At 41.1% G+C, this 12,295-nt stretch overlaps 1 protein-coding gene across 1 annotated transcript in view; it reads left to right on the top strand.

The window, feature by feature from the left end:
• PRTG (protogenin) overlaps positions 1-12,295 on the top strand; it is a 149,536-nt gene that overhangs the window by 54,426 nt on the left and 82,815 nt on the right. The window lies entirely within an intron of this gene.

Genomic DNA, 12,295 nt, shown 5'->3' with positions numbered 1-12,295 from the left:
TGTTCCCCCCAGCAGACCCGCGTCCTCCGCAGCGAGAAAAGCTGCTCCGCGTCTCCCTGGTCTTCTGGGGGGGGGGCGCTAGCTCTGTGTCTCCCTGGTCTGCTGGGGGGAAGCGCCCCCCGCGCCGCCGGAGGCGGCGACAGTGAGGGAGGCACCCCGCACTAGCTACGCCCCCCCACCCCCGTTTGTAACTAGGGATCCGATGTAAGTCGGATTGATGTAACCCGGGGACTGCCTGTATTAATCAGATATTTTGTATTTTCCACTTTGACCAAGCAAAAGAGTTTCAAACTCTGTATCTTGATGATTGGGAAAAGTTATTATAATATAGTATTCATTTCATGATTTCAGATAATAATGGCGACATTTTCAAATGCACCTAAAAGATTACTCCTGAGAGAATTCTGTGCTAAACAACTTTAAAAAGTCTGTCTTCCATCCAAATTTTGCACACAATATTTTAAAATTCTGCAAATCTGGATACACCGTGGCTTGTGTGTGTGTGGGGGGGTGGCCCTCGGGGCAGAGAGGCAATGGGACTCCGCAAGGAGTCCTAGGTGGTTGTCAGAGATTTTACCTCTGCCAGCTGCTCTATACACCCAAAATAAGGTGGTACCCAAGCTGCTAGGGAGGGCTGCTTGATTGTTCTTGCAGCTTACATATGTTTCCCTGTTAGAAAGTCCTTTTTTTGTGGGGAGGCAAAGAAATCTACAGGAGTCATGAATTCCACATGTGCACAATGTCCTCCAGAAGTAAAAGATTTAGGGATGTAAATCCCATTGAAAATCAGTGGGATTTGTGCTCCTTAATCCTTTGAGTCTTTGAAAATATACCCCATATAGTCAGTTTACCAGAGCATTAAACCTATGGTAGGATTCCTTTCGTAATTAATTTTAGGCATCAATCCTGCAGACACAACATGTGCTTAACTTAAGTATACAGGCAGTCTCACTAAAGCTAATGGGATTTATTTGTGTTCTTAAAGGTAAATGCATGTGTAAGTGTTCGGGAGATTGAGGCCTTTGTGCTAAAACACTATAATCACATGCAAGTGGTTCTATGGGTTAGTTCTCATGCTTAAAATGATACATTTGTAGACTTCACTGCATGAGTTTCAACTTATTTCAGTAAATTGGTAGCCTTACAGTTTGATTAAAATGGTCCTTCAGGTATCTGTGCATTTTGAGCTGCTTTGCTAAATTCATTTAAGTGGATTTTTCGAGTACTGTATTTAGGATTCTGGAATCTTCGGATTTTATAAAATGCAGCTCATTATACCAGAGGAAATTATATCAAAGGCACCTAATCTTTTTGTTTTATAGCCTTTACTCCCAAAAGGTAACGGAGACAAGTGTGGCATTTTTCAAGGCTTCAACACATTTTTCCTAGCTAAGTCTTTCTCCCAAGAATAAAAAATGTAATCTTCTTTTCATTAGGATTGCCATGTAATTCTCAATACTCTACAGCTGTGGTATCCAACACTCTAGCCACATGCGGCTATTTGGCTGGCTGAGTGTGGCTAGTTCACTATAGCAGTAGTGATGACTGCTTCAGAACTAGTTGGACATCTTGGCTCTACTACTGTAACTGCATTCAGCATAGAATCTGCTCACTTGTTCTTTTCACCTGAGTGGTTCATCTTTCTGAGCAGATACTGTCTTTTGAGAAATGTTTGAGAGATTGGCATCTCTTGTTGGGAGCTTGTATAGTATCTGCAATAGCATGATTAAAAGAAACCCGAGTCTGCATTATAATTTCAGGTTAGACAATAGTTCAGGCTCTTGGTTTCTAGTCTGCCTTGCCATTACCCATGTTATATAATTCTGTCCAATCTTGGCTGGAATTAGCTTACAATACATGCTAAAATCCAAAGAGTCTTAATAACAAATATGTAGGCTGTGGGAGTTTCTTCCCTCACTCGAGAAGGTGCTGATTCCAGAAAATTACTCAACGAAATGGAGCCTGCAGGGTGCCTGCTGACCTGTCCCAGGCTTTGGGGGTAGTTTGTACATGATGAAAAGTAGCTGAGAGAGACTCAACTTGCTGTTAGAGTAAATGTTTCCTCTTAGATTTAAAATTATTGCTTTGAGTTTACATTTTAAATACTTGCTAAGAATTTCATCTATACCACCATTTACAAATGAAAACTTCATCTGCTTCTTCTGCAGTAAAACCAATGTGTTCTCTGGGGAGAAAAACATGCTTGGATTTTAATAAATTCTGACACAAGGATTAAAATCTTCTCAATATACAATTGTAGAACTGCAGGACTGAAAGGTAACTCAAGAAGTCAGCCCTGCTGAAAAGCAAGACGACATATATTTAGACCACCCCGAGAGGTGTTTCTCTAACCTGTTCTTAAAATCCTCCAGTGATGGGAATTCTACAACCCCCTTTGGAAGCCTGTTTCAGAGCTTAATTACCTTTATATAAGAATATTTTTCATAATATCTAACCTCCCATTGCTGCAGATTTAACCTGTTGCTTCTTGTCCTACCTTCAGTGGACATGAGGAATAGCCATATCATACTTACAATGTTCCAGTTAATATTCCCTAGAATATTAGCCTTTTTTGTAATTGCATTACATTATTGACTCATATTGAATTTGTGATTCATTATAAACCTCATATCCTTGTCAGCAGTACTACCTCCTAGTCAGTTGTTTCCCCTTTTGTAATATATACATATTATGCTAGTTTTTCACTGTTCTTGGTATTTTTTAGTTTAGTGGTAGAGGTGCCATTGCCCTCCTGGCTCCCAGGGAGGAGGCTTCGCTACTCTGCTGCAGCAAAGTCACCTCTGCAGCTGCCGAGTTGCGTGTAATGGACACCATTAACCGACAAGCATTAGCTTAAACGATTAGTCGGTTACACTCTAACATCCCTACTTAAGAAATCATCTAGTTCTGTCCCCTGTACTCAAGGTAGTTATCTAGAGTATCTCTGACAGTTGGCTTTCTAACTTGCTCATAAAAATCTTAAGTGACAGAAATTCTAAAACATCCCTAGCAGGGATGTAAGCAACTAGTCAACTATCCGATAAGCATATGCCTTTATTAGATAGTCGATTAGTGAGTTGACTAGTTGCTTCCCCTCCCCCCCTTGCTGTCTCTATCAGACAGAGGCAGCTAGGGGGAAGCAGGAGCCGGTCGGTGCTGCGGGAAGCCGGTTTAAAAGCCAGTTTTCCCCCAGCACCATCTCTGAGGGGGACATAGGGAGGCAGAGACGTGGTGTGAGCCTAGTGGCTCTTAATACGTTTAAAAGGCAGAGCCGCAGCAGGGTTAGCTCCCAAGCCCAGGAGTTAACCCAGCTACAGCTCTGCAGTTCCCCCCTTATCAACTAGTTGATTAGCTAATTAAATGCCATTTAACAGCCCTACTGCCTAGCCATTTTATTCCAGTGATCAACCTTCCTGATGGTAAGGAGATTTTTCCTGGTCTCCAACCTAAATCGCTGTTACTGCAATTTAAGCTCATTGCTTCTTGTCCTATCCTCAGAGGTTAAGGAGAACAATTTGTCTCCCTCCTCCTAACAACCCTTTAGGTACTTCAAAACTGTTACCCTGTCCCCTCTGTCTTCTTTTCTCCAGACTAAACAAACTCAGTTTTTCAGTCTTTCCTTATACATCATGTTTTGTAGGTCTCTAAAGCTTTTTGTTGCTCTTCTCTGGAGTTTCTCCAATTTGTCCACATCTTTCCTGAAATCTGGTGCCCAGTTGAGGCTTAAGCAGCATGGGGTAGAGCAGGGAAGAATTATATCTCATGTTTTGTTTTGTTTTTTGTTTTGTTTACAACAATCCTATTAATGCATACCAGAATGATGTTTGCTTTTTTTTCAGTTGTATTATGCTACTAACTCATATATAGATTCTGATCCATTGAGTCTCCCAGATCCCTTTCTACAGTGCTCCTTCCTAGACAGTCATTTCCCAAATTGTAGTTGCGCAACTGATTGTTCCTTTCTAAGTGGAGTACTTTGTGTTTGTATTGTTGCTTATCTTATTATCTTCTAAGTATTTGTGACTTAAATGCTTCATAATTTGCTCCATTATATTTCCAGATACTGAAGTTAAGTTGATTGGGCAGTAATTCTCCAGTTAATCTTAAAATAAGACAAATAGAATTCCATTTCCAATCTTGTGGCATCTCTCCCATCTTCCATGACTTTTCACAGATAATTGCTGATGACTGAGATATCTCTTCAGCGCCTTAAGTATTCTATTTCATCCAGCATTGGTGACTTGAGGACATGGTAACTTCTCTAAGTAATTTTAAACTTGTTAATTTTAGCCTCTGATTCTACCTTTTTTTGTCACTGGCATTAAGTAAGTTAGATGTCCAATCGGTGCTAACTTTTTGGTGAAAACCGAAGCAAAAAAGTCATTTATGTTCAGCCATTTCCACATTTTCTGTTGTTCTGCAGGCCTATCCTGCCTTTGGTCTTCCTCTTGCTTCTAATGTATTTGTAGAATTTTTTTGCATGTCTCTAGCTAGTTTAATCTCATTTTGTGCCTTGGCCTTTCTAATGTTGTCCCTATATACATGTATTATTTGATATGTTCATCTTTTGTAATTTGACCTAGTTTAAACTTATGTAGGATTCTTTTCTGAATTTCAGATAATTGGAGATCTTCAAGTTATGCCAAGGTGCTCTCTTGTCAAACTTCCTATGTTTCTTGCAGGGGCAAAGTTTTTAGCTACCTACCAACTCCCTGAGTTTGCTAAAGTCTGCCTTCTTGAAATCCATTATCTTTACTGTGCTGCTTTCCCTCCAACGATTGCTTAGAGTCATGAACTCTACCATTTACTGATCATTTTCACCTAAGATGCCTTCCATTTTCCAATTCTCAACCAATTTCTCCCTATTTGTCAAAATCTAATCTGGAACAGCCTCTCCCTTTGTAGCTTTCTTCACCTTCTGAAATGAAAAACTTGTGGAATAATTTGTGCCTTAATGTATTATTTTCCCAAGAAATTAATGGATAGTTGAAGTCCCCCCATCATTTTGTTAGTTTTTTTTAAAGCCTCGTCTAATTTTTCTTCCTGGTTAGGTGGTGTGTAATAGACCCCTACCATGACATTACCCTTATTACCTTATCCTTTTTTTATCCTTACCCAGAGACTTTCAATAAGTCTGTTCCCTATTTCTGTCTCAAGATCAGTCCAAGTATTAATTTTTAATATATAAAGCCAACATCTCCTCTCTTTCTCCCCGACTGCCTTTCCTGAGAGAGCTTTCTATAATATCTGTGCACTGAGTGAAGTACATGGGTTGCAGGTGAGCTCCACTTTGGGGAGGCGAACTAGCCAGTCCCCACTCCTCTGCCCATAAAAGGAAAAGCTAGAAGGAGCTCCCATACCAGAAGATCCTGGGCCCACCCACTCCACCCACATCAAGGCAAGCCACCACCACTGGCCCCCTTACTTTCTGCACCCATACCACCACCAGACTGAGCCTCTGCTCCCCTGGTTCCTAAGCACTGAGCCTGCTCCATTGCATGGCTGAGTTGGCAGCTTCCCCAAGCACTGGACTGGCTCAGTATCACCAGAGCTGGGTTAGTCCCAGTGCTGGGTCAAGCCACGTCCCTCCTTCCCCATTCCAAGTGCCAGGCTGGCATCAGCACTGGGTCAAGCCGTTGCCCTCCCAACTACTGAGCTGGCCCCAGTGGTGGGCCAAACTGAAGTAGCTTCCTTGAGCCATGGGCTGGCCCCAGCAGTGGGCCAAGTCACCCCCCCCCCCTTCCCCAGAGTGTCAGGCCAGCCCCAGCACTGAGCCAATCTGCTGGCAGCCTTCCCAGGTACCAGCTCCTCTTGCCTTGAAAGCATTACCCACACAGATGCATACAGCCAAGCCTCCTCAGTACGCCAGCTCTCCGCATCACTCCTCGCTGCCCCGTGTACAAGAGGAGGGACATGGAGAGCAGCTGGGACCTTTGTGGGTGAGGGATGGAGTGAAGGAAGCTGTCGGCTCTTAGAGAAGAAGAGGGCACCGCAGCCCCACTGTCCGGCATTGGGTTCGCGGAAGCATCATGGAAGCTGTTGCCTTCCCTAGCCTATTATACCCGCTGCCCATGTTGAGTTACTTTGCACTTGTTTGTGGAATTTCATCTTGTTGAATTCAGAACAGTGCTTTAGTGCATCAAGCTCTTTTTGAATTCTAATCCTGCAAAGTGCTTGTAACACCTTCTAGCTTAATATCCTGGGTAAATTTTGTAAGCATGCTCTCCACCTGATAATCCAGGTAGCTAATGGTCCTGTAGCACTACTTTAGATGAGCTGTGACATTACAAACATACATATTCCAAAGAAGCTGTACAAACACAAGTTCCCTGCAGATGTACTATTGGAGTTAGTGCCTAGCAAAAATGAACTAGTTATGCTGGATACTGTATTTTACAAGTTAATGGTGGTAGAACCTACCTATTGGAATAGTGTTAGTTTTCTTTTGTCTGTAAATCTGGGAACAACATAACTAGATTGCAGTAGAGGAGGGAACTGCAAATAAAAAGGCATTTATATTTATTGCATTTTGAAGGCTTGTTTTAAAAAATAATACACGTGTCTTGAGACTTTGTGTTTGTTCATTTTATAGACTACAGGCCTCTTAACAGCATTGCTTTAATGACTTGTTCTTGAATGCAGAGTTGATATCAGCACTTGCCATGAAAACAAGCGTGTTACAAAAGGGTCAGGTTTCACAAGACCTCAATAGACTTGTAAAAACAGATTTTACTAGCACAAATAAGTATTAGGAAGAAATCAGAGATTTGCATGAAATGAGATGTAGAAGGAGGGGCATCAAGCAATTCTAAAGAACAGTTTATAAATTGGGATTGATTGGAAGTAAAAAAACAACAGCCTTGTAACATGAATAAATAAGAAGCTGTGAAAATCTTGTGCAACTTTTTATACACCCATGATATCTAGAATTCCTAAGATACTCAGAGAAAAAAATCTATTTAAAGTGTTTGTCTGACATGTACTTTACATTATTTTAAATAAAAATAATTGGTAAATCTGTTAACAGTCCATCATTTATGCAGTTTTTACGTTTTGCATGTCATTGCTTTTCCTTTTCCTCAGTTTCACTTGTGTCTTTGATGGGTTCACTTTTTTTAGTTCTCTTGCACCAGCTGTAATGTATGAATTGCATGGAAACATATTATTTGTTACTGATGTGTAGCCATGTTAAAAACAAGTAGTCCTGTTGCACCTTAACAAATATGTATGTAGTATCATGAGCTTTTGTAGGCAAAATCCACTTTGTCAGATGAGCTCATGATACTATATATATTTTGGTTAGTCTCAAAGGTGCAACAGGATTCCTTGTTGTTTTTATTATTTGTTACTGGCATTTTAAAAAAGCTATGAAAATGTTTCCTTTTAAAAACTAGGAGCAAGTAGATTGTATAGCTTCTACCAAAACCTAAATATTAGTTGCCTGGCAATATCCTCTTAAATAACATTACAAACAAACAACAGGAAATTGTGTGCATAATCCTGCAGTTCCTATGCAGACCAAACATCCTTTGAAGTCAATGGGAGTTCTATCCACAAAGCAATTGTCCTGCTCTCTTATTTCATCAGGTCATTCTCACCCCCATCAGCTGCACGAATTAACTCTTCTGTAAACATGAATTGAGCTTAAATTTTCCTTGATTTTGTTCACTTGAATCGTAACTTTTGTGTTATTTAATCTATAATTTTGTTTTGTTGCTAGGGAGAATTCTTTGAATCCAAGTAAATTGATATAGCGGTTTGTTATAACTTAGGGTGTGTCTACACAGCATCCTTACCTCGAAATAGGCTATGCAATTTGCTTAACTTAATTTGAGAACATTTCGAAATAAGGCGCTATTCTGAAACATCCCTTAACCCTCGTGCAATGAGGTTTACAGCCATGTCAAAATAGCAAGCCAGTTATATTTTGATATAACAGGCTTACTCTTAAGATGCGGAATAGCTGTTTTGGAGGTATCCCAAAATAGCTCTGTAGTAAAGACGTAGCTATAGTGTCTTCAGTAAAGAGACCCGTGCTACTGAGTGCAAATTAAAATAAAGACCTTCTTTTTCCATTTGAAAATCTTAAGGTAAGAGTGTAGAGTGACAGCTGAGTGTTCTACTCAGGTTACCCACTTATTGTGTGTGCTGTCACTACTGAAGTGGGAAAGAGGAAGGAAAGAGAAGAGACAGGCAAGGTTGGAAGCATTTTTTTATATCTGTTGTAAAATTGCACTGCTTGAGCATCAGTGGAGATTCAAAGGAAGGGAGGACCATAAAGTACTGATTTTGGTGGATAAATCCTTATGTTTGTTAAGGATGTTAAATTTAGATTAACTTATTGAGTAGTCGAGATTTCCATTGACTATTTGATTTGTCTATAAGGACGCTTCTGCCTTTGAACTGTAGCACGAACCCATGCGGGTTCTTGCTGCAGTTCAAATGTGGAAGACCCGCAGGGAGCACTGGGTCAGCGGGGAACTGGTCCCGTGCTCTCTGCAGTGCCTGAGCTTTTGAAGTGTCTCCTGCTGGCTGCATGCTCGCTGCAGAGATTCTACTTTTGAAATGTACAAGAGCCCTGCTGGGACTCTTGTACATTTCGAAAGCAAAATTGCAGCAGAAGCTGCGCGAGCAAAGACTGCTTCAGTCCTTACTTGTGCCGTTTCCCTCTGTGCCTCTACCTCCCGCTTTTAAGTGAGCTCCCCCGATTACCAGCTCCTGCTCCCTCTCACTTGTTGCCTCTCTCTGATTGATAGATAGTCTCTATCGATAGTTGACTAGTTGCTTACATCCCTGATGTTTGTAGGTAGTATTATATCTGACCACTCAGTCTTATAGTTTCTATGAATATGATCTTCTACATTTAGTAAAAACAAAGTATGGTTTTTCTAGAGGGGGACTGAAATGTGACTAGGGATGTACAGCTAATCAGTTTAATTAGTTAACTGGTTAAATGTTATGTTGAACTGGTTAAATGGGCTGGGTGAGGGGCTGCTCCGGCCAGGCTGGGCCAACCCAGAGCAGGAGGCTGCTTCAGCAAGCCACCAGTTAACTATTGGCTGCGAGTTTTGGTCATGAATCTTGGTAAATAATTAAGGTGACAATATTCTCAGGGTGAAAATGGAACACCAAACTTGAGGCCCTCTGCCAATCATCTCTGCTTCCTGCCTGTGTGGGACCAGCCTGAGGCCCCTGTCTGATGTGCCTCATGCAGCTGACATGGGCTCCACTGCTGCCTGCCTGTGTTAGGCCTGAGGCCCTTTTTCTCCCACTCCCTGCTTGGGATATGAGTGTGTAGTTGAGTACATGGTTACCCTATGAGTTTGGGCTCATTGATTAATCCTCTGAATCAGAATCAGCAGTGTGGGGGATAAGGGGACAGGCGGGAGCCAGTACATACAGGGAGCCGAGCCGACGGCCCTCTCTGCCTTTAATGCAGGGGGAGAGGTGTGGAAACAGGATCTGGTGCTCATGGAGTTACTTTGCCGTTATGTTTGGCATTGTTGTGACCATTGATAGAATAGTTTGTCCAGTTCTTGTGTCTACAATTGAAGAAGAATGTTGATAAATAGGAGAGTGTTCATAGGCAAGCCACAAGAATAACTGATGGATTGGAAAGTATTCCTTATAGTGACAGATTCAAGTAACTAAATCTATTTATCCTGCCAGCGAGAAGGCTAAAGAGTGACTTGATTACAGCTTGGAAGTATCCACACATTCTCCTGATTTATTTTATCTGCATTTAATAATAGGCTCTTCAGTCTGACAGAGAAAGAGGTATAACACCAGCCAATGAAGTTCTGAGCTAGGCAAATAGAGATTGGAAATAAGGTGTAAACTTTGAACAGTAATAGTAATTAACCATCAATTTAGTAAGGATTGTGGTGGATTCTCCATCACTAGCCACTTTTAAATTAAGATTGGAAGTTTCTTCTAAAATATCTGCTCAGGAATCATTTTGGGGAATGTTGATAGCCTGTATTATACAAGAGGACCGACTAGATGACCTTCTGGCCTTTGAATCTATGATTTTTTTTATTGTTACCATTATAGTCAATAGATGATACTAAGATGATGATTTAGGCATAGTCTTTGTTTTAGTTTGCAGTTCTGATGTTCACAAGAGTCAGAAGCTCCATTGTGTGCCCCTCCTTTCCCTGCATAGCTGAAGACCTGGCTACATCCCCAGGCAGTACAGTATCTGCTGGGGTTTTTTAAGTCTTCATTGCTGCCTTATTGGTTATTTGCAGTTCCATGTGGTGTCCAGTAAGCGCATAACTCTGGGGGGTTTATTTTTGAGGGTCTACTGCACATACAGAAAGCCATTAAGCTCTCTTTTACACAGGTTGCTACTCATAAGATCTTTGCATATATTTTAGATTTTGCAGTTCCTAAGTCTGGTCTATACTTAACATTTAGGGTGATGGTATAGCTATGTCACTCACAGATGTGGATTTTTCACCTCTCAACGATTATAACTACAATTTAATGCCAGTGTAGATGCCATTAAGTCGACAGAAAAATGGTTGTCGCAATCTAGCAATTGTTGCTCAGAGAGGCAGTACACTTACAGCAATGGAAAAACCCCTTCAGTCAGCATAGACTGCTTCCACATTATGGCTGTGTTTAGACTGTTAAGTTTTTCCGCAAAAGCAGCTGCTTTTGTGGAAAAACTTGCCAGCTGTCTACACTGGCCGCTTGAATTTCCGCTAGAACACTGACGATCTCTTGTAAGATTGTGAGTGCTCTTGCGGAAATACTATGCTGCTCCCGTTCGGGCAAAAGCCCTCTTGCACAAATGCTTTTGCACAAGAGGGCCAGTGTAGACAACGGGGTATTGTTTTCCACAAAAAGTACTTTTGCGGAAAAGCGTCCGTGCCAATCTAGATGCTCTTTTCTGCAAATGCTTTTAACGGAAAAACTTTTCTGAGCATTTGCGGAAAATCATGCCAGTCTAGACGTAGCCTATGGGTTTATGGCAGCATAACTACAGTGCCATAGCTAAGCCATTATAGTCCCATAGATCTGGTGTACACTTAAAAGTTAGCTGCTGTTGATTTGGCTACCCAACATTAGGGGAGTGCAAACATGGCCAAATATGTGATCTTTAGCTTGTCCTTATGCCTTGATTCTCTGATATCCTGCACCTTGTAAACATTTATTCCAATAGTTAAGTGAGTGTAAAATGTTGTTCTTCTGGTTTGCAGTGGTATACATGACTTCACAAAGTGCAGGGTGACAGAGAATCAAGATCTTAGGGGTCGTGTAGATACAAAAGTTATAATGCTTATCTATATAGATTGCTGCAACCCTCCTATTGTGGATGTAGTGATATAGGTATAGCTTACTCCCATGCAGGAAGAGGAATAAGCTACACAGGATATAAAGCATCTTTATAATCAGGGCTTGAAGAACAGAAATGCATCCACAATAGGTGCTGAATCAACATAACCATATCACCAGCAACGTAGTTACACTTCCACAAACCTGTGATCCTGTCTACACTATGGGGACTGGAGCAGCTTAGTGCCATAACTATTCTGGTTTAACCCTACAGTGTAGACGCAGCCTTGAACAACCGAAGATTTTTTCCATTGTTGTAGGAACACTACCTCCTTGAGGTCTATGGAACCATTCTTTCCTAAAGAACTGCTTGTTATGTTAATTGTGCCATGAATATCAGTAAATAGAATACATAATATTATTGTAGCCATGTTGGTCCCAGGATGTTAACAAGTCTAGATGACTGATGTAATATCTTTTATAGGACCTACTTCTTTTGGTAATAGGGACAAGCTTTTGAGCTTATATGGGGATCTTCTTCATGTCTAGAACAGCTGATTAGAGGTTTTCTCCTTCTCTCCTCTCCTACCCCAAATTCCCCATCCTTTCTTCCCTGAGCAAGAGACTCAAACAGTTAAATGGAAGGTGATTGCTGATCTGTCGTGTAAAGCATTTCATTTTGGTGAAAACTCCCCAGTACAAAGTTTCATGCATTTATAGTTTAAGAAAGCCCTTAGCTTCAGTGACTGCATCTCAGACAATGAACCTCAAATTGTTGAGATGAAAATACTACTACCATTTGTTTGCTATCTTTTCCAGTACTTTATTTTTTGTTTTCCCATCAAAGACAAATTTGTACATTTCAGCATGTGTCTTTTCTGGAATTGAGGAAAGATGGTAATTGCTGCTGGTATAAAGTCAGGACCAGAACTTAGCTGGCAGGTGCCCAGTATAGTTGTGCAAAGCTCCCATTATAATGAATGGTAGTTTACCCTGAATTGGGATAGTAGGA

The sequence above is a fragment of the Pelodiscus sinensis genome, chromosome 14 (assembly GCF_049634645.1).
Source record: "Pelodiscus sinensis isolate JC-2024 chromosome 14, ASM4963464v1, whole genome shotgun sequence".
Lineage (NCBI taxonomy): Eukaryota > Metazoa > Chordata > Testudines > Trionychidae > Pelodiscus > Pelodiscus sinensis.
The sequence above is the reverse complement of the archived record's forward strand: the minus strand, read 5'-3'. Positions and strand labels throughout refer to the sequence as shown.